This window comes from Mus caroli, chromosome 16 (assembly GCF_900094665.2).
Source record: "Mus caroli chromosome 16, CAROLI_EIJ_v1.1, whole genome shotgun sequence".
NCBI lineage: Eukaryota > Metazoa > Chordata > Mammalia > Rodentia > Muridae > Mus > Mus caroli.
In genome coordinates this window covers 35,103,449-35,123,006 of record NC_034585.1, presented here as the reverse complement: position 1 = coordinate 35,123,006, position 19,558 = coordinate 35,103,449, and the positions used below count along the sequence as shown (strand labels likewise).

The 19,558-nt window shown below is 43.8% G+C and overlaps 1 long non-coding RNA gene across 1 annotated transcript in view; it reads right to left on the bottom strand.

Annotated features, from left to right (window-relative positions):
• The window catches only part of LOC110311155, a 38,840-nt gene that overhangs the window by 5,586 nt on the left and 13,696 nt on the right, over window positions 1-19,558 (bottom strand). Inside the window, exons 2-3 of the long non-coding RNA XR_002379920.1 lie at window positions 15,483-15,602; window positions 14,875-15,028 (exon numbers count right to left, since the gene is read on the bottom strand). This is a non-coding gene — a long non-coding RNA (uncharacterized LOC110311155). The remainder of the gene's footprint in view (window positions 1-14,874; window positions 15,029-15,482; window positions 15,603-19,558) is intronic.

Genomic DNA, 19,558 nt, shown 5'->3' with positions numbered 1-19,558 from the left:
GGGTGTTGTGGGTAGCTGGCGAGTGTCAGCCGACCCTGCGCCCTCGCTACCCCGGTGCTTTTCTGACCGGAAGAGGCTTGTGAGATCTGAAACTCTTATCCCTCCTTTGCTGGCTTACTTCCTTCTTTGGCAGGCCTGGCTGGTGGGTTTTTGGGAACTGCCTGCTGAAGCTGGAGGTTGGGATAAAGCCATGGGTGAGGATGAAGGTTGGAGAAGACGCTCTGAGACTAGTTGGAGACGGAGGCATGGAAGAAGGGGACGCTGAAGCAGGTGGTCACTACAGAAATGGGTGCGAGTACTGGGGGACTCGGTTGGAATGGAGGAAGGAGGCGAAGATCTACAATTAGCCTGCAAGCTTTCCTGACAGGGGTGATGGTATTGATGATGCAGGTGAAGACTAATAAGGTAGTATAGTGATTTGGGACAATGGTCTGGTACCAGGACACCTGGGTTTAAGTTCTTGCTTTGACATACACCATTCAATGTGTGTCAGTACACTATGGTTAACGTGCCAATAATGGTACATCCCTCAAAGGCATGTTGTGACGTTTAAATGAGTTAAGTGCTCAGAATTGTTCGGGGATTGCAAGCATGTAACTGCTGGCCAGCATGAATGCCAGCCAGGGCTCACAGAGACCAGTGCCAGATGACAGAACATGTAAACAGAGCAGACATAGAAACGGTTCCTAGCCTCTCAAAGCTCACAGAGACACTGCCCTCAGGCAGGCGTGGGACAAGGAAGCATGTTCAGAAAAAATGCCTGACTAGAATTTTCTTTTTTCTTTTTCTTTTTTTTTTTTTTTTTTTTTTTTTTTTGCACTTGAGAAACTTCTTAACGATCTAAATGATGGCTTTGGGTCTGTGTTTCTTCTTGTGTAAACTAGTCGTTCACAGCCGCTGCCTATGTGCATAGGCAGTTTAAAGATTTGCTAAATATATGTCTACTTTGCTTCTCAGGGTGAAACAGTTATGCTCCTCATTTCTTTGCAGCAACAACAGCCTCAGCGTGGCCCTGAACAATCCACGCGTGCGCCTTCCTTAGAGCCGCAGACTTAACTCTAACAGCAAAACTCACCTGCAGTGGCCAAGTGGAGTGCTTGCTCGCTCCATTCAGGTCTCTACACAAAAGTCTTCCGTGGCAGATCTCCGCTATGGCTAGACTTAACATTGCAATTCCTGTCTTACAGAACTCTCTATCCTCTGTGTGGTCCCCTTTTAGCAAGGTCTGGCATTTAGACACAAGTCCCTCGGACTTGAAGGAAGTTCCTGCTTGCTTAGGAGGGAGTCCTTGTCTCTGGCAAGAGAAACCGTGGCTCTAACCTCTAATTGTGGTGGCCCTTGCCAAGGTCAGTGCTGGCCTCTAGGCTCCCTTAGTCCCTGCTCACAAGCCCCACACGAGCTCTCAAACCCCCTTTCATCCGTTAACTTGGGAATCGTTCCCCTTTAGCTTTTCCTTGCTTTCCCTGTAGACAGCCTTGGCAGTTTGGAATAAACTTCCGTTTTCACCCACAGAGCGGCTATTTTGGTCTCTTCACTTCTCCTATTCCATTCATCCTCCTTTCCTGAGTTATTACCCTCCGTTGCACTTTCTAAACTATTGATTTCTTTATTGCCACTCTTTATTAATAGAACGTGAGACACACTTATATATATAGACTTTGTGTGTATGTATTTGGGTTTTGGTTTTGTTTGCTTGTTTTGAGGCAGGGTTTCTTTGTAGCCCTGGCTGTCTTGAACTTGCTTCGTAGTCCAGGCTAGCCTCAAACTCACAGAGATCCCCCTGCCTCTGCCTTCAGAGTGCTGGGATTAAAGGTGTGCACCACCACTGCCTGGCTTTGTTTTTATTTTATTTTATTTTATTTTATTTTATTTTATTTTATTTTTATCTTTTCTATTCTTTCCTTTTCTTTTTTAATTTCTTTTTTATTTTTATTTTTTATTTCTGAGACAGGGTCTCCTTATTTCATAGCTCTGATTGTCATGGAACTTATATGTGGGCCAGGCTGGCCATAAACTCACAGAGACCCACCTGTCTTGACTTCCAGAGTGCTAGAACTAAAGATGTGTGCCCCCAAACCCTGTCTATCTATATTCTTAGCACTAAGGATGTCATCAGTGTGAGTCTAGCCTGGGCTACCAGATATTATATAGCCTATCTCCAAAAGACCTTCTATAGCACAGGTTTTGTCCCTTTTATTATGTCTGGATTTTCAATACTTATAATAGTGTCCAGAACTTTATACATTTTTAATAAATATTTGTTGAATAAATTACCATTGATAAAAGTTGACATTGTAGCATACATTTTCTTTTTTCCCCCCGTTATTAATTTTTTAGATAAGGTCTCACTATATGCCCTATGCAGTTCTGACTGGCCTGGAACTTGCTAAATAGTCCAGGCTGGCCTCAAATTCATAGAACTGTGCCTCTGCCTCCTGAGGGCAGGGATTAAGAATGTGAGCCACTATGCAGGGCTTCATTCTGAATTTTCTTGTTGAGTGCTTTCTCAATGAATGGCACATCTTGGATGTCCTTTCATGCTGGTATGTGCAGTTCTTTCTCATTTTTAGCAGCTATATGGGTGTTCAAAGTAAGTTTGTTACAATAATTCTTTTCCTCGGTAGGCATTGCATAATTTCTGATTTGAAATCACATGTCATAAACAACACGTCTGTCTTCACAGACAGACAGATTCCTGGGCTTGGGATTGGGAGGAGGAGAAGGAGAGATCTGCCATGCTGGGAGAGTGTGGAGGAGAGAAATACTATGCCTGAGAAGAAAGTGTGCAGGGCAGAGAGACATGGCTGCCATGTGAAGGAGCTGGGAGAGCAAGACCCAGAGCGAGGCCCAGAATGTGCCCCAGAATGTGGCCCAATTGGGCAACCCTCTGGGTCCAGAGCAGCCAAGATAGAACTTAGAATTAGTAAGTAATAACTGGGTATTAACTTCGTGGAAGTTAGGCAATGGACCAGCTATTAAGCTGGTTAAGGCGCATCACAATATAGGCATATCACAATATAGGCATATCACAATATAGGCATATCACAATATAGGTGCATCACAATATAGGCGTATCACAATATAGGCATATCACAATATAACGGCTGCATTTGTGACTTTCCTTCAGGAACATAAAGCATTGAGGTGGGCAGCGAACCTGCCACTGAGATGTATTAATTTTAAAATATTACATTTATTTATTTTGAATATTAAGCTTTTTTCTATTATACCAGTTGTAAATATCTTCTGTTGCTTACACTTTCATTTTCCGCATATGATAAGTAAATCTCCTTCATCTGTTCTTCCCATTGTTTCTCATATTGTGCCCATTTCAAGAGCCCCCAAAGACCACCAAGGAGCTGGTTCTGATACAATCACATAAGGATCTTCTCCAGCTCCGGCCACACAGTCGTCACTGATGCAACAAGACCAGAGGGTGAAGCCCCAAGCCCAGTTTCAAGCAAGCATTTATAGAGGTAAGCAAATAAGCTGGGGGATTCCAGCGTGGCACACATTGAATGGGGGGCTATTTACGGAATTTGTTACCCTTCAAAATGATTGGCTGGTGCTGTAACCAAACCATGAGCTTTCATAAGCAAGTATCTTCAGGCACAACTGAAACTTCTGCTTTTCTCCTGATTGGTGGTTGTTAGGGAGCCTGGTAGTTAACTTGAGTTCAACCTTAGGTCAGATTCTCTAAGATGGAGCCTGAACCCAAGATGGAGTTGGTCTGGTTTCTCACTCATATCATCTCAGAAATATGTTTGAGCTTGCACAACCAAAGTAAAGGTCTCAGGAAACATGCTTCTCTTTTCTGTTGTCAGTGTACTTTGAAGACGTATCTGTCCCTGTGTGAGTATGTGCATGTGAGTTTGGGTGCCTAGGAAGGCCAGAGCATCAGATTCCCTTGAGCTGGAGTTCCTGGCCAGTTGTAAGCCATCTGATATGGGTGCTGGGAACTAAACTCAGGTCTCTAGCAAGGGCAGTGTATACTTTTAACCACTGAACCATCCTTTTAGCCCCATATTCAACATATCCTTTCTGTTCTATTTTATTAATTTCATTTGATTGCAAAATATTTGTAAACTCTTTAAAATGACTTCACAATCATTAGTTCATTGAGAATATAGTTTTAAAAACCGGGCCCCTTTCCTCCCCTATTCTGTTAAATTAGTCTATTGCAGAAAGCATCTATTGGTATTGTCCTGTATGACAAGTCAGTATCCTGTTAGAACTGGAGACCGCCCTTGAAGCCCAGCCCAGTTGAGGTGTAGGCTCTTATCCAGTTTTCCCCAAGAGGGGAAACCCATGCTCCATACTTGCCAAGAATGAACAGATGGTCTTGAACTGAGTCTCTGCTGCAGATGGTATCACTTGACTTTGGATCCATTTGCTACCATGCCCCGCCCAGCAGACTGATGTTAGCTCCACGTACACTCAATATGCCTAGATAAACAGGGATATCGTTTTAAGACGGCTGGCTCATTTCCACGGATCGGCTGGCTCATTTCCACGGATCAGATCGGCTGAGGGGAGGTTAGGCTGTGGGCTGGGAACTGTTTCCACTAAATGGTTACATTTAAAGCCAACAAAAGCCAGGAAGAGACATAAAAGTTCTTCTAGTCACTCTAAATTTAAGAGAGCAGGGGAAATGGGGACAGCCTACTGGGATTCAAGTATAGATAAGGAAAATGGTTCAGAATATAAGGCAGAACACCAGATACGCAGAAGGTCAAGTATAGATGGATAAGCGCACTATGTCAGGGCATGCTGCAGCATCAAGAACCTGTGGCGGGCTAGGAAGACAGGGAGATTAAAAGACACATGAAAAAGAGTCTGCTTGGAGCCTATCACCCACTGGAAAGCAAGAACTCCAGTACAATTAATGTTTGTTATAGTGGCTGCAGACATAGAGTTAATATTCCTTTCATAGATACATATATTTATGTTAGAATAGCAATGACCCAGGCTTAAGGTCTAAATGCATATGGCCTTGAGCAGAACCTCTCCAGACATCACCTGCAGCATCCCAGTAGGCTATGTTTAGTTCAGACCCCGGACAAGGAGCTGAGGTGAATATTTTACATATCAAAGCTGACCTGGCCTCCAAGTTCTCCCAGCATCCCTCAGTTCCTACCTGGCATATCACTTCTCTAACTCTGAATTTTCCAGCCCTCAGGCTGGGCTGCCCTTCCCCCAGAGGCTCTTCCCTATATAATGCAGACATTTTGGTTCCCTGGAGCTCCCCCCTCACTTCTCTCTCTCTCTTCTCTCCCTCTCTCTGCACACACTCTTTTTCTCTCTCCCCTCTCCCTCCTCATGGCGACTCCCCTGGCCTCAGTCCTTGGGGCCAGTGAACTCCCTTGAGAGCAACTCCTCAATAAACCTGCATTTAATATAACCTAATATGATTTGAATTGGCTCATTTCACTGGCAGAGAAATACTTATTAGGCTACTCTTCTTTCTTCCATCATAATTTTTTTATTGATTATTAGAGAATTTCACATCTTGCATCTGATTACATTCCCTTCCCAGTCCTCTCAGGTCTGCCCTCCCATCCTTGTCACTCCCCCCCCCCCAAAAAGAGTCTAATTTATATTGTCTATACACTCACTAAGCATGACCACATCCCCAGCAGCTAGCCCTTTAAAGAAAACTGAGTCTTTTTCTACCCGCATCCCTGACAGAAGCCCTCAATTGTGGAGAACTACACATGAGCATTCTCATTACAATTTTAAAAATGTTTCTTCCATGGTTTCCTGTCTAGACTGATACTTTGGTGGGAGCAGGGCGGGGTGGGAGTTATCACCAAAGCCGGCTATGTACCTCTTTCTCAACTGAGTCTGTAGTCATCGATGTCACTCAAAAGTAGCTTCCTTGTCCTTTACAGGATCATGGATTTCCACATGGTTTCTGGTGACAGCCTGAACCTCAGATGTCACCATGGTGTCACACAGCTCCGTATCCATATGGCCATTATTTGCAGCATGGCCCTTGGACATCATCATGGTCTCAGGCTTTAGCACAGACCGTGGGGATCCTCGTGACCCTCAGTGGTAACACTGGTCACAGACATCAACAAGGACTCAGTCTACAGTACAACAGAGGACCCAGACACGGCCCTTGGCAACACGGATCTTGGACATTAACATGGCTAGGGTGGCTTGTGTAGGCCACCCACATCTGATCAATTGTAATCTTCTCAGGTGCCTCCCAGGAACCACTTAGTGACACTTAGTGATATCACTTAGCGATAGTACTGCAACCCCCCACCCCCAAATTCCATAGATGGAAAACAAAACACAAGCAAAAACCCAATGAGCTGTGAACCTCCCTTGAGGAACACATATTCTGCTACTCCAGCTTGATCGGCCCTCACTTATATACCCTTGACACTCCCCTTTCTCCTAAGCGTGCTATTTAGGCCTTGTACTAAAATATTTATAATAAAGCTCCAACTCTGCTTTATAAACTGGCTAGCCCTGAACTTTTTTTCAGCATGTGTGCCTTGAATCCCTGTTTGGGCTGAGTCGAGTGCTCTTAAAACTCTAGGGGAAGCTCTCAGGGTGCTCCTTGTGACCGTGGGGAGCTGGCAGATATTTGCATTGCCACAGCCTTCCTGAGACTCACAGTGAATGCTAAGTTTGTGCCCAGGTCCTGCTAGAGAGCTATAGCTCCTGCTTTTGTCAAGATCAGCTCCAGAATAGGCTGACTATAAATATGTAGGGAAAGGACTTGCCTGCCTACAGCTTGGGCAGGCAAGGATTCAAGGAACAAGATGAAACAGATTCCTACATAAAAGGAGAACATAACCTCTCTCCTTTGTAGAGTTGGAATCTGTGCAATTATGTGTATTTAAATGGAAGTTGATATAGCCAAGATGAGAAAAGAAAATCTGCTCAGGGAGCTGCTTTCTCTCAATTAGGAATTATAGGACATTTGTGTCAATTAGGACAAACATGAAAGATGTAAGTTCTGTTCTTGGAAGGGGTTTTGTGAAGGTCGAGTTTGTTCTTCTGTCCACCCACCCGCCTGTCCACCCCTCATGTCACCCTTATTAACCAATGCTTGCTTTCCCTCACTCCTAAGATGAGAAAAGAACATTCCTCTCTCTCTCTCTCTCTCTCTCTCTCTCTCTCTCTCTCTCTCTCTCTCTCTCTCTCTCTGTCCCAGGCAGAAATTCAAGTTCTTATACAAGTTAAATATGCAGATTTTGTAGGCAACCTTGTTTGGCTGTGGTGTCAATGTGCCCCTGATGGCCAGTGCTTGGTGCTCACGTGGTTGCTTCTAAGCAGTCAGGCCTTAATTGTGTTCTTCTCCTACCACATCAATATGCAGATGTCTCCTAGGAAAGTAAAGTAGGTTATAGAGGCAAAGGTGGGATGCTTAGTCCCTGGAGTCTGGAGGGATGACTTTGTTTAAACTATATAAACACCAGCTCCCACCCTCACCTTGTGTGCATTCTGAAGATACAGCACAGTCCTTCCCCAAAGGGGAGGACACTTGTATTGTCACGGTCACTGGACTCTAGCTCTGGCTTCTGATCTCTCATATGTACTGCTTTGCAGTCCTTTCCCCTATGTTTCTGTATCAATATGAACTTGAACTCTCTTTCTCCTCCTCCTCCTCCTCCTCTTCTTTCTCCCCGTCCTCCTCCTCTACCCCTTCCTTCTTCTCTTTTCCCAAGACAGGGTTTTTATGTGAGGCTCTAGCCGTCCTGGAACATAGTCTGTACACAGAGTTGGCTTTGAACTCAGATTTCTGCCTACCTTTGTCTCCTGAGTGCTGGGATTAAAGGCATGCACCACTGCCACCAGGAAATTTTATTTCTTAAAGTAATATCCTCTTTCCCTTCCACCTCTCCTCAAATCTGAAATCTCCTACTAGAGCATTTGAGTACGCAGTAGAGTCACTAAAAAAGTTGAAGCGAGGCTGGGTGCTGTGATGCACACTTGTAATCCCAACACTTGGAAAGCAGAGACAGGAGAATCACGTGATCAAGGTCAACCTGGGCTGTGGCCTCAGCTGCTGTACGCAGCAGGATGTTTACATAGATGCTAGATACTGTCTGTCCTGCGCTTCTTTCTCCTTCTTCAGGTTTCTCAGCCTGAACCCAAAAGTTCTTAACCTGGGGTGGGGAGGTGGTTATTAAAGTCCTATGTTGCAAAAGAGAGGGGGGTGGGCGGAAGGAGGAAAAACCAACTACAACAAAAGGGCATTTAATTCCCATCCTGCAATTAACTGCATCCCATAACAGGTAGATACCCTGGTGTGTTATTAATCTTTTTACTACTCTTATACCAACTGAAATTTTTCATGGCACTCCTTTAAAGAACAAAACAAAAGATTACAAACAGGAAGCTCGGTTGGATTTAAAATATACTTTGAAAACAGTCTAATAGGCCAGGTGTAGTGGCACACATCTTTAATCCTAGTACTCAGGAGGAAGAGGCAGAAGGATCTCCGTGAGTTTGACAACAGCCTAGTCTATATGCTAATACAGAGTCATTGATATGAATAAACCCTATTGGACTATCAATGAATCCAACATTCGGATGACTAAAACCATTAAACTGTTTATGAATATGATTTAACACGAAAGTGAGAGAAGGGACCAAAACACAGTGTTCATGTATGAAACTGTGAAAGAACAAAATTTACTAAATTAAAAATGAATACATTTTAGGGGGCTGGAGAGATGGCTCAGCGTTTAAGAGTACCGACAGCTCTTCCAGAGGTCCTGAGTTCAATTCCCACCAACCACTTGGTGGCTCACAACCATCTGTAATGGGAGTCGATGCCCTCTTCTGGTGTGTCTGAAGACAGCTACATTGTACTCATGCACATAAAATAAATAAATCTTGAAAACAAACAAACAAAACTTGAATATGCTATAGAAAACTGCAAAAATTGTGTGGGTTTTTTTTTTTTTCCTCCTCCAAACTGTGCTTCCCTCTCTGACTCATGGGAACAAAGGGAAGCCATCTTAGAAGTCTAGCCAAAATTGGGCAGGGAAGGAAATGTTGGCAGGGCAACAACTTCTCCATCAAGGGTCAGGAGGTCTTAGGTATAGAGTTAAAGAAAGGAGGCTATGGCTATAGAGGGAGAAATAGTCAAATCTTTTTCTGGAATGGGGAGATTTCTCCAGGCACTAGAGTACCTGCTATTTCTCTCTCCTTCCATGGATCTCTTTGGTCATGGTCAGACAAGCTGTCAACCGTCACGGCATTGGGGTGGCTATGCCATTTTGAATGCAAACAAGGCAGTATTAAATGGCTGAGAGGTTGTTGCTTTCTCTGGCGGCCATCTTAGATCTAACCAGTTGTGGCTAGTCCACCTTGAGAGAGATTTCTGGTCTACCCACATCCTATCCTCAGAGATAAACTAGCTTAGACATTGTTTCTCTTGACTTTACAATACTTTGAGGGTTTTGTGGGGAATGAGTTTTGATTTATAAAGTTATTTATTTACTATTGTGCATTTGTGTGCTATGCCATGACCCATGTGTGGAGGTCAGAGGACAACTGGTGGGAAAAGCAGTGATAGTTGGTTCTGTCTTTCCAGCATGTTTGTCCCAGGAATGGCATTTGGGAAATCAGGATTGACAGTGGGCACCGTTACCCCCGTTACCCACAGAACTATTGTGCCGGTCCCTGGATTTCTTTTTTTTTTTTTATGTAAATATGATATAGCTGTCTTCAGACACTCTAGAAGAGGAAGTCAGATCTCATTACGGATGGTTGTGAACCACCATGTGGTTGCTGGGATTTGAACTCAGAACCTTCGGAAGAGCAGTCGGGTGCTCTTACCCACTGAGCCATCTCACCAGCCCGGTCCCTGGATTTCTAAGGAAAAGTTCAATCGAAATAGCCTCCATCTTTCCAATCTCCACTGAGGATTGTGTCTTAATTTTAGCCGGGCTTCTGCATCGTCCAGGCTGGCCTCAGACTCTAAGATGACAATGGTATTGAACTCATGACTTCCTCTTTCCACTTCCCAAGTGCTGGGATTGCAGGCTCAGAGCTGTATTTTTTTTTTTTTTCAAATGACAAACACCAGAAAGTGTTTTTTTTAGAACACCCTTTTTTTTTAGAACACCAGCTACTTACATGTTACCTGAAAAATCTAGATTTACATGCTGTTATTAACAGTTCTATTCAAGGCAGGACCTGTTCAGAGTCCTAGGTGTTAGGGAGACTGAGGCAGGAGGATCACCTGAAACCAGGAGTTCAGGGCCTGGACAACATTATAAGGTCATGCCTCACTAAAAGTAAAAATCCTCTTCCTTAGGAGAGTCCCCAGCTACCTCTCAGTGGACTGCTCTGAGCTTGTCAGTCCAGCCAAGCAGGTTATAGAGCAAAGTCTGTGCTCACCTAAAAAAAAAAAAAGGTCACCCTTCTTCTGTATCCAATTTACTTATTTCTAAAACCCAGGCTCATATCCCAGTGCTGAGAAGACGTCTCCTATCCCAGCACAGTTGACTTCATCCTACAGGAATAGCACACAAAGTATTCAGCTTGCTTTTTGAGACAGGGTTTCTCCGTGTAGCCCTGGCTGTCCTAGAACTCACTCCATAGTCCAGGCTTGTAACTTTTTTTTTTCAAAATCTATTTTTAATGATGGTTCTTAAATGTTTTAACTTTCCTTGTAACCCACCATGCCATGGCCTCCGGTCTGGTCCGCTTAACAGGCTGAAAATGTCTGTAAGCACTCAACAAGGAAAAGAGTTTCAAGGAAACTCACCTCTTGGAGCTTTGGCGTTCTCATTTACCCATATACTCATACCCTATTCCCGAGTTAGTCCCGTGTATGGATCTACAAGCTCTCTTTTAATATTTTATTATAAATGCCTTTTAAGATTAAATTCTATTATAGTTAAGTCTCCCCATTGTTCCAATGTCCCAGAAGCCTGCGTGCTTAGAACCCTGTAAGAATGCAGCAAGGAAGTTTACCTATTCAGTTACTAATTAAGCATTGCAGAAGATGGAGCCAGTAGCTCAGAGCTGGTCTGCAAAATATTTACCAAGGACAGTAACATATCTCACTCAAACAAGGGAATACCAAAATAGAGCCAGGGAATCCCACTGAGATAGAAATCTTCAGTATAGGCTACATTGCATATTAGAAGCAAGTTGGTAAATTCTTCTGACAAATGGAGAATCTCCAGATACTTAAAAGTTACACTCAAATAAGAATTTATCGCACGCCTTTAATTCCAGCTCTCGGGAGGCAGAGGCAGGTGGATTTCTGAGTTTGAGGCCAGCTTGGTCTACAAAGTGAGTTCCAGGACAGCCAGGGCTATACAGAGAAACCCTGTCTCAAAAAACCAAAAAAAAAAAAACCAAAAACAAAAACCAAAAAAAAACAAGGCCTAGGAAGTAGGGGTTTGTGATATTGCATTATTCATGAGGCCTGCTAAGAGCAGAACCCCCTGGTGCTAGCCTTCACAAGGTTCAAAGGTATAACACTAGAGTGTGAAATCCCTGCCTGTCACTAAGCTGACCCTAGGCACTACTGCTTTATCTTTACTGTAAACATCTACCTGGTTCCTGTAAGTCCCTTTGTAGTCATTCCTTTATTTTGTATCAGGTAACTTCAATGTACCTTGCCTGCTGTGACTTCCGACCCCTTGTATTTTTCTGTACTATATAAGACTGATGTTCACTTTGTGAGAATACATTCAGATTCTACACAATCTCGCGTGTTGGTCTGTTTGTCACCCGCCGACTCTTTGCCCACCTGCGACGAGAGACCCTGTCCACGCAGACAAAGGTCTGCGGCACCACCACCCACCAGAGGTAGTGGGTAAGAAAGGATACAAGGGAAGTGGACCTGCTTAGAAAGGTTCTTTGGAATAATTCCCATCTGTGTTGTCTGGAAATCAGTAGTTCAGCTCACAGGTTAACAGCGGCAGCTCAGCCCACTTACAAACACCTCACAGTTACACCAGCAGTCCAATTTCTTCATGTGTCCTTTCACATGCTTGCTTTAGCAGAACATCTTTTCTTCTGGGTCTGCTTCAGCAAAACGTTCTTTCATGAATCTGCCTTAGCCTTTCCCACCTGTGTCTACTTTAATGAAATGTTCCTTCATGTGTTGGCCCCAGCAAAACTCCATATAAACAACTTTCCAAAGAATGCTAAAGTTTCTACTTCTCAGGCTGGCCTCAAACTCACAGAGGCCCATCTGCCTCTGCCTCCTAAGTACTGAGATTAAAGGTTTACACACCACTACCCCAGATCAACCACCCCAGCTCCTTTTCTTCTATTTATTGTGTACTTACTGCCTGTATGTATGCTTGCACACCAGAAGAGGGCGTTAATTCCCATTGCATATGGTTGTGAGCCACCCTGTGGTTGTTGGGACTTTAACTCAGGACCTCTGGAAGAGCAGCCAGTGCTCTCAACCTCTAAGCCGTCTCCCTAGCCTTTCTTCTATTTTTTTTTTTTTTTAAAGTAAGTCTCACTGTATAGCACTGGTTGGCCAGGAACTCACTATATAGATGAGGCTGGTTTTGAACTCACAGAGCTCCACTTGCCTCCATCTCCCAAATGCTGAGATTAGAGGTGTGTGCCAGTATGCCTGGTAAGATGGTAAGTTTCTGAATTTTAAAGCAATTAATTCATTGAAACAGTTTCATATTCTCCCACAGGAACACAACTATTTATCTTCTGAGTCTGGAAAGTAAGTTCCGCACTGCTAAGAATCAAGAAACTTTCACAGAGAAGGGATTAACCATGCTTATAGTCAAAACATGCTTGATGTCCTTGTGACCAACGGATAGTAAGAACTCCTTTGACTTTCTTTAGTCTGTTTGTACCTTATCATCCTGTAAATGTATAGGACAGAACGTAATCTACCTTATCTTGGATACTCTATAAAGGTTTTTGGAGATAAGTACTTTTTACGGTTTTTTTTTTTTTAAATCCATTGAATTTGTGATTTCAAAAGCTGTGTAAATAGATGTGGGCCTGGAGGCACAGGTTTGCAATTCCAGTAACTCTGCAGGGTGGGGCAGGAAGTTCCTGACATCAGCCTGGGCTACATCAAATCTAGTCTCAAAAAATAAAATAAGAATTTAAAAAGTGAGCTAGGCGTGGTGGCACACACCTTTAATCTCAGCACTCAGGAGGCAGAAGCTGAGGTAGATGGATCTCTGTGAGTTTGAAGTCAGGTTGATCTACATAGAAAGTTCCAGACCAGCCAGGGTTTACAATAGTGATTTTTTTTTCCCTCTCAAATATTTAAATTTAAAAATTATTTATGCATACAAATGTTTTGGCTGCACAATATATACATACACTGTGTGTGCCTGGTTCCCATAGAGATCAGAAGACAGGTTGAATCCACTGGACCTGGAGTCATGGATAATTATGATTATAATTATGATTATAATTATGTTGAATCCACTGGACCTGGAGTCATGGATAATTATGAAATACCATGTGGGTACTGGGTACTGAACCCAGTATGGGACTCTGTCTCAAAGAATAAATAAAATAAAATAAAATAAAATAAAATAAAATAAAATAAAATAAAAGAGGGCCTGGAGATGTTGCTCAATGGTAGAGCACTTACTTCATGTGTGAGACCCAGGTTCAATCCCTAGTTAAGCAATGAGACGTTCTCTTGAGAAGCTCATGCCCATACTTGGATATATTCAACTATCTTTCTCCCAAACTTGCTCCTTATCATGCTTAAATCTATACTGAAATTTTCTCCCCCCCCCCCGCCCTTTTTAAAAGATTTTATTTATTTTGTGTATGTGAGTACACTGGAGTTCAGACACACACCAAAAGACAGTATGGTTGTGAGCCACCACGTGGCTGCTGAGAGTTGAATTCAGGATCTCGGGCAGAACAGTCAGTGGTTAAGAGCACTGAACCATCTATCTCTCCAGTACCCCACCCCACCCCACCCCACCCCACCCCACCCTGCCTTTTTGTTGTTGCTGTTGTTTTGTTTTTCAAGGCAAGGTTTCTCTGTTCAGCCCTGGCTGTTCTGGAACTCTTTATAGCCCAGGCTGGCCTTGAACTCACAGAGACCCACCTGCCTCTGCCTCCTGTGTGCTGGGATGAAAGGCACACTTTTTATTATTTTATGTGTGGTAGTGAGCTGCTGGGAATGGCCCCTCTGCAAGTGTAGCCAGCGCTCTTAGTCACCGAGCCTTCTCTCTGGCCCCTAAGGCTTTTCTTAATAAACTCCAGGTTTGCTTCATCCTGAAAATTTTCTTAGTGGTGTAAAGTCAAGGGTCTGGTTTCATCTGAGTACAGTTCCCTGGTGAGAAGTAAAATCCCCTCCTGCTGATGCTAAAGGGAGTCATAGTGTGGGTGAGGAGCTATGCAAGGTGAACCCAACAGCTGTCAGTACAGCTCTCTGGGGCCTAGGGAATGATGGGATCATTCTGTGGCTGAATAAACTTCATTTGGGAAAACACACAGGACCACCCTCATCCCTACCCCATATTAAAAACTCCCAGAAATAGTGGTGAAGGATTTGAGTGTGGTCAGATTTCCCAGAACTGTAGATGTCAACAGTCAGAGAGATGCCATTTTTATCATCGCCATGACCCTGTTTTGCTCCACAGAGGTATGAAGGAAAACAACACAGGTTATATTCAGCCATGTTTGCTATTTTAAGACACTAAGTTAATTGAAAATATTTGCATTTGAAAAAATTTGTATTTGGGTAAAATATTATGACTAATTTTGGTGGTGACAGTTTATAACAAATATGTAGCTTTTATATGATAGTAACATTTTAGATTTGTAGTGACTGTTCTGAGTTTTTAACCACAAAATTCATATATTATGTACATATTACATATGTAACACGTATTTAGATATTTACATGCATAAATTGTTTACCTTTACCGTTTAGGAAAAAATTCCTGACGGGACACTTCATAGACCATCAGTGGCTTCTATGTGAGTAAGTGCTGGACTTCTGATAGTCTGGCAGTAAGGACCAGTGTATCTGGAGATGGGGGAGGGGTGGGGTGGGGGTGGTGGGAGGTGCTATTAGGACCTGTTGAGAAAAAAAGGAGATGAAGTGTCTCTTCTTGTTCACCAAGATAGAAGAGGGGATGGTGAGATTCTCAACGGCTGAGGACTTTCGACTACTCTAGAAGACCCAAATTCGGTTCCCAGCACCCATGTGGGACAGCTTACAACTGCCAGTAACTCCAACTGCAGATCCGATACTCTCTCTGGCCTCTATGGGCACCTGTATACACAGCACACAGTGCACAGACATACGCATACATACATACATTCAAAGATAAAAATAAACTGGGTATTGGTGGCACACACCTTTAATCCCAGCACTCAGGAGGCAGAGGCAGATGAATCTCAGAGTTCGAGGCCAGCCTGGGCTACATGAGTACTAGGACAGCCAGGGTTGCATACAGAAACGGTCTTGAAAAAGAAAACTAACTAAAACTGGAGGGAGAGTGGGTGGGCTGGGGATGATGGTGTCTCACCCTTTAAATCCCAGCACTCAGGAGGTGGAAACGGTTGGAACTCTGAGTTGGAGATCAAGCCAAGGGCGGCCTGGTCTGCATGAGGGAATTCCAGGACAACCTGGGCTACACAGAGGAACCCTGTCTCGGGAAAAGAAAGCAAAAAATCCCCATATATAATATGATATGATGGGGCTGGTGAGATGGCTCAGTGGGTAAGAGCACCTGACTGCTCTTCCGAAGGTCTGAAGTTCAAATCCCAGTAACCACATGGTGGCTCACAACCACCCGTAATGAGATCTGATGCCCTCTTCTGGTGTGTCTGAAGACAGCTATAATGTACTTACATATAATAAATAAATAAATAAATCTTTAAAAAAATAATAATATGATATGATATGATGATATGATATAACTAATATATAAACTTTATATATGTTTCCTTTTCATATAAAGAAAGGGGAACGGTAGAAGAACAAAGTGTTCCAAGCTCAGTAGACACCAAGTCCTCAGGGTGCAATGAGCTGAGAAGCAGGTCTTCAGCTCCAATCCTCACTCTCATGTCCTTAGACCTCATCTCCCATTTCCCCTTCATGCTTTCACAAAGCTTTACCAAAATGCCTCATCTCTTTATCTTAGTTCTATCTCTTCGTTCAGGAACCCATTCTCTGTCTCTGTGTTCTCGGACCCAGATTTCTTTTCTTTTTTTTTTTAAAGATTTATTTATTTATTATATATAAGTACACTGTAACTGTCTTCAGACACTCCAGAAGAGGGCGCCAGATCTCGCTGTGGATGGTTGTGAGCCACCATGTGGTTGCTGGGATTTGAACTCTGGACCTTCGGAAGAGCAGTCGGGTGCTCTTACCCACTGAGCCATCTCACCAGCCCTAGATTTCTTTTCTATTTTACTTGTTTGTTTTTGTTTGAGACAGGGGCTCCCTGAACCCCTGACTGACCTCTAATTCATAGAGATCACCTGGCTTCTGGTCCCCCGGTACTGGCCTCACCATGCCAGGCAGCTTTATTTCAAGGGTTACCTGAGAGATCCTGAACCCCATACAATGCTCTTTCCATCATAGAAAGTCTTCCACATTAAGATGGCCTAAAACAGAGAGCTCAACTCCCAGTCTGCCACCTGCTGACTGACTCTATGTGGCTGTTCGTCTGCCAGGGGTACGCTTTGGTCAGGACCCTGGCTATCTATTCACAGATGGCTTGGCCTGCTTTCTCAGGAACTCTCCACCCTTATTAGCCCCAAGAAAAGGCTCTGTTCTGACTTGGTCCTAGGAAAACTTGGGAACAGTGCCGTATCGAGTGTAAAGAACACATTCTTTGGTCAACCGCAGCACCAGGCAACCTTGCTGGACTCTAGCTGTGAGGGTTTCCTAGGTTTATCGTGGTTGCCGCAGAGGTCTCTTCCTCCTCCGCCAAGTGGCTTGCTAAGTCTAGGGCCTATCTGATGTGCACTGTTGTCTGTCGGTTGGTAACACAGGCTGTCTTTGAACTTGTGCCAGTCATTCTGCCTCAGCCTCTAGAGGACTGGGGACTAGAAGTGTGAGCCGCCACACCCAGCTTTGTCCGAAGCTTTCAGAAAGCAAACCACACCCAGAGTACAGCACGCGTGCAGCGCAGCCTGAGAAATCTTTAATTTGGTTTATATGGACTATATACATTTCTGTAGGTATAGACTATGTGTTTCCACAGCTGGCAAAAATACAGAACAAGCTTGCACCACAGAGGCCCTAATCTAAAAGTCTAAGTTTCTACCAATTAAGGCTTAATGGCTAACTCTCAAAAGCTTGAAGAACTGTCTGAGCTACTTAATACCCCAGCATCACCATCCATGAGCTTCCTGTTGAACACCTAAGGTAGAGAACTCAACTCACTAGCCCTATCATACCACACACCGCAGAGTTTACCGTAATGCTTCCACACCCATTGTGAAATGCCGTGGCCTAAAGTTACACTGAAGTTTGGTTATTCTTACACTTTAGTGAGCATGCATGCGAGTCACTTGGGAATTTGGGGGAAATATAGACTTGTGTTCAGTAGATTTGAATGGGACTGGAGAACACAGTTCTAGCAAGATAAAATGCTGCTGTTCCCATGGACCCAACAACTGTACTTTGAGCAGCATGACTCTGAAGAAAGGACAGTAGATGGAGACTGTTGAAGAGTTTCAGTACCATTTTGTCCACACAATTTCCTTGTGTCTAGGAAAATAGAAATGCCATTTATCAGCCAGGCAGTGGTGGTGTGCACCTTTAATTCCAGCCTCAAGAGGCAGGCAGATCTCTGTGAGTTCAAGGCCAGTTTGGTCTACAGAGTGAGTTCCAGGACAGCCAGGGCTACACAGAGAAACCCTGTCTTGAATAAAACAAGAACAAAACAAACAAAAAGAAATTCTGTTCAGTCATTTGATCTCAGTCATGAAGCTACAGCTAAGGAAATGACATTTTTAAAAACTACGATATCAGAGGAAAAGTATCACACCCTGGGAGGAAACAGAAAAGAAAAAAAGCCAATCAGTGCTCAAGAGGAATTTAGACATCTGTAGGTATTTCCAATCCACTGCGCGCGCTCACACACACACCACACTTTCACAAAATCGTCTAGTAATCCCCCCTCCCTCAGCAACTGTCCAGTGGTACTGATGGGCATCCAAGATGGGCAGAAAAGAGGGAGTGTAATTGTTCAGAGATTTAACAAGACTTGCTTCTGGACAGCTAGGATTTTCAGAGAAGGTAAGGGGTGTGTTTTCAGTCCCTACCTGCTGTTCTGGTTATTAGCAGCTCACTGGATTTGGCACAGAAAGTGACCATTCTCCTTGACCCCTACACAATTACTCTCTGGTGAGAAAGCATTGTCTGGGGAAATAATGTACTAACTCTAGAAACAATGAACTAACGCGGACTCAAAAGACTATGGCCAATGTCTGGGTTCGGTGTACCTGCAAAAGGGTGGGAAATAAGGTTTGGGAAAGGAATGAGATATGGCCCTACAGACAAGTGGCTGGGTGCTAGGACTTCTCCAGGTGGAGAAGGAAGCCTGGGGGAATCTTCTAACCAGAGATCTAGGACAGGCTTCCTTTAGGGACATGCTAGGAAGAGAAAACAGAGCCAGAGGAAACTGATTTCTCCCCACCCCACCCCGAACCCTAACCCCTACAAGACAGAATTTTTCTGTGTAGCCCTGAGTGTTCTAGAACTCTCTCTATAGACCAAGCTATCCACCTGTCTCTGCTTTTCAAACTCAGGTATTTAAGGCAAGTGGAACCATGCCACGCCCGGCTAAGACTGATTCCCTAAGATTTTCTAAAGGTCATGAAAATAGAATAAATGTTCTTGCTGAATGTTGGGTGAAAGTTTGGTCAGATGGGCACTTGCTGAGTTGCGAATTCTCTACTTTAAAGTTTCTCTGAATGATTTTCTATGGTGTGATATGCGTGTTATGTACACTTCCACCAAGTCACATCTCCAGCCCCTCTCTGAGTGATTTTTTAAAGTATTTCTAGGACAGGGGAAGGGTCTCCACAGAGAAGGGCCAAATCTAATAACCCGAGTTCAGTCCCTGAGACCCACGTGATTGGCGAGAACAGAATCCTGTAGGTTGTCCTCTGACTTCCGCGTGCATGCTTCAGCTCACTTACGCTAATTCCACCAGTCAAGAATAAAGCTGTTACCACAATTTTGGGGCCAAAACTGAAACCAGCTTTGTTAAATACTGGCCAGGGCCATAGATACTGACCAGACTCAACCCTGAACCCATGATCAAAATGTAACGCTGAGTTACATCAGTTAGGGACTTATAAGGGCAACCGGCACAAGGCTATGTACTTCCTGACTTTGTCCAATCACAGGCAAGCATATTTGTAATCAAGCACACACACGCTGTGCACTCAGGGCAACCAACCTTGTTTCCAGAAGTGAGAATATATGGCTTGCATCTTAGGTGAACAGCAGTGCCCAGCATTCCAGGAAATCTGTCCTTGAACAAGTAGGACTTATAGGTTAGAGGCAATTTTGTTTTATAGATCTCACTCTCTTGTTTTTTGTTTGTTTGTTTGTTTTGTTAGTTTGTTCTGTTTTGTTGTG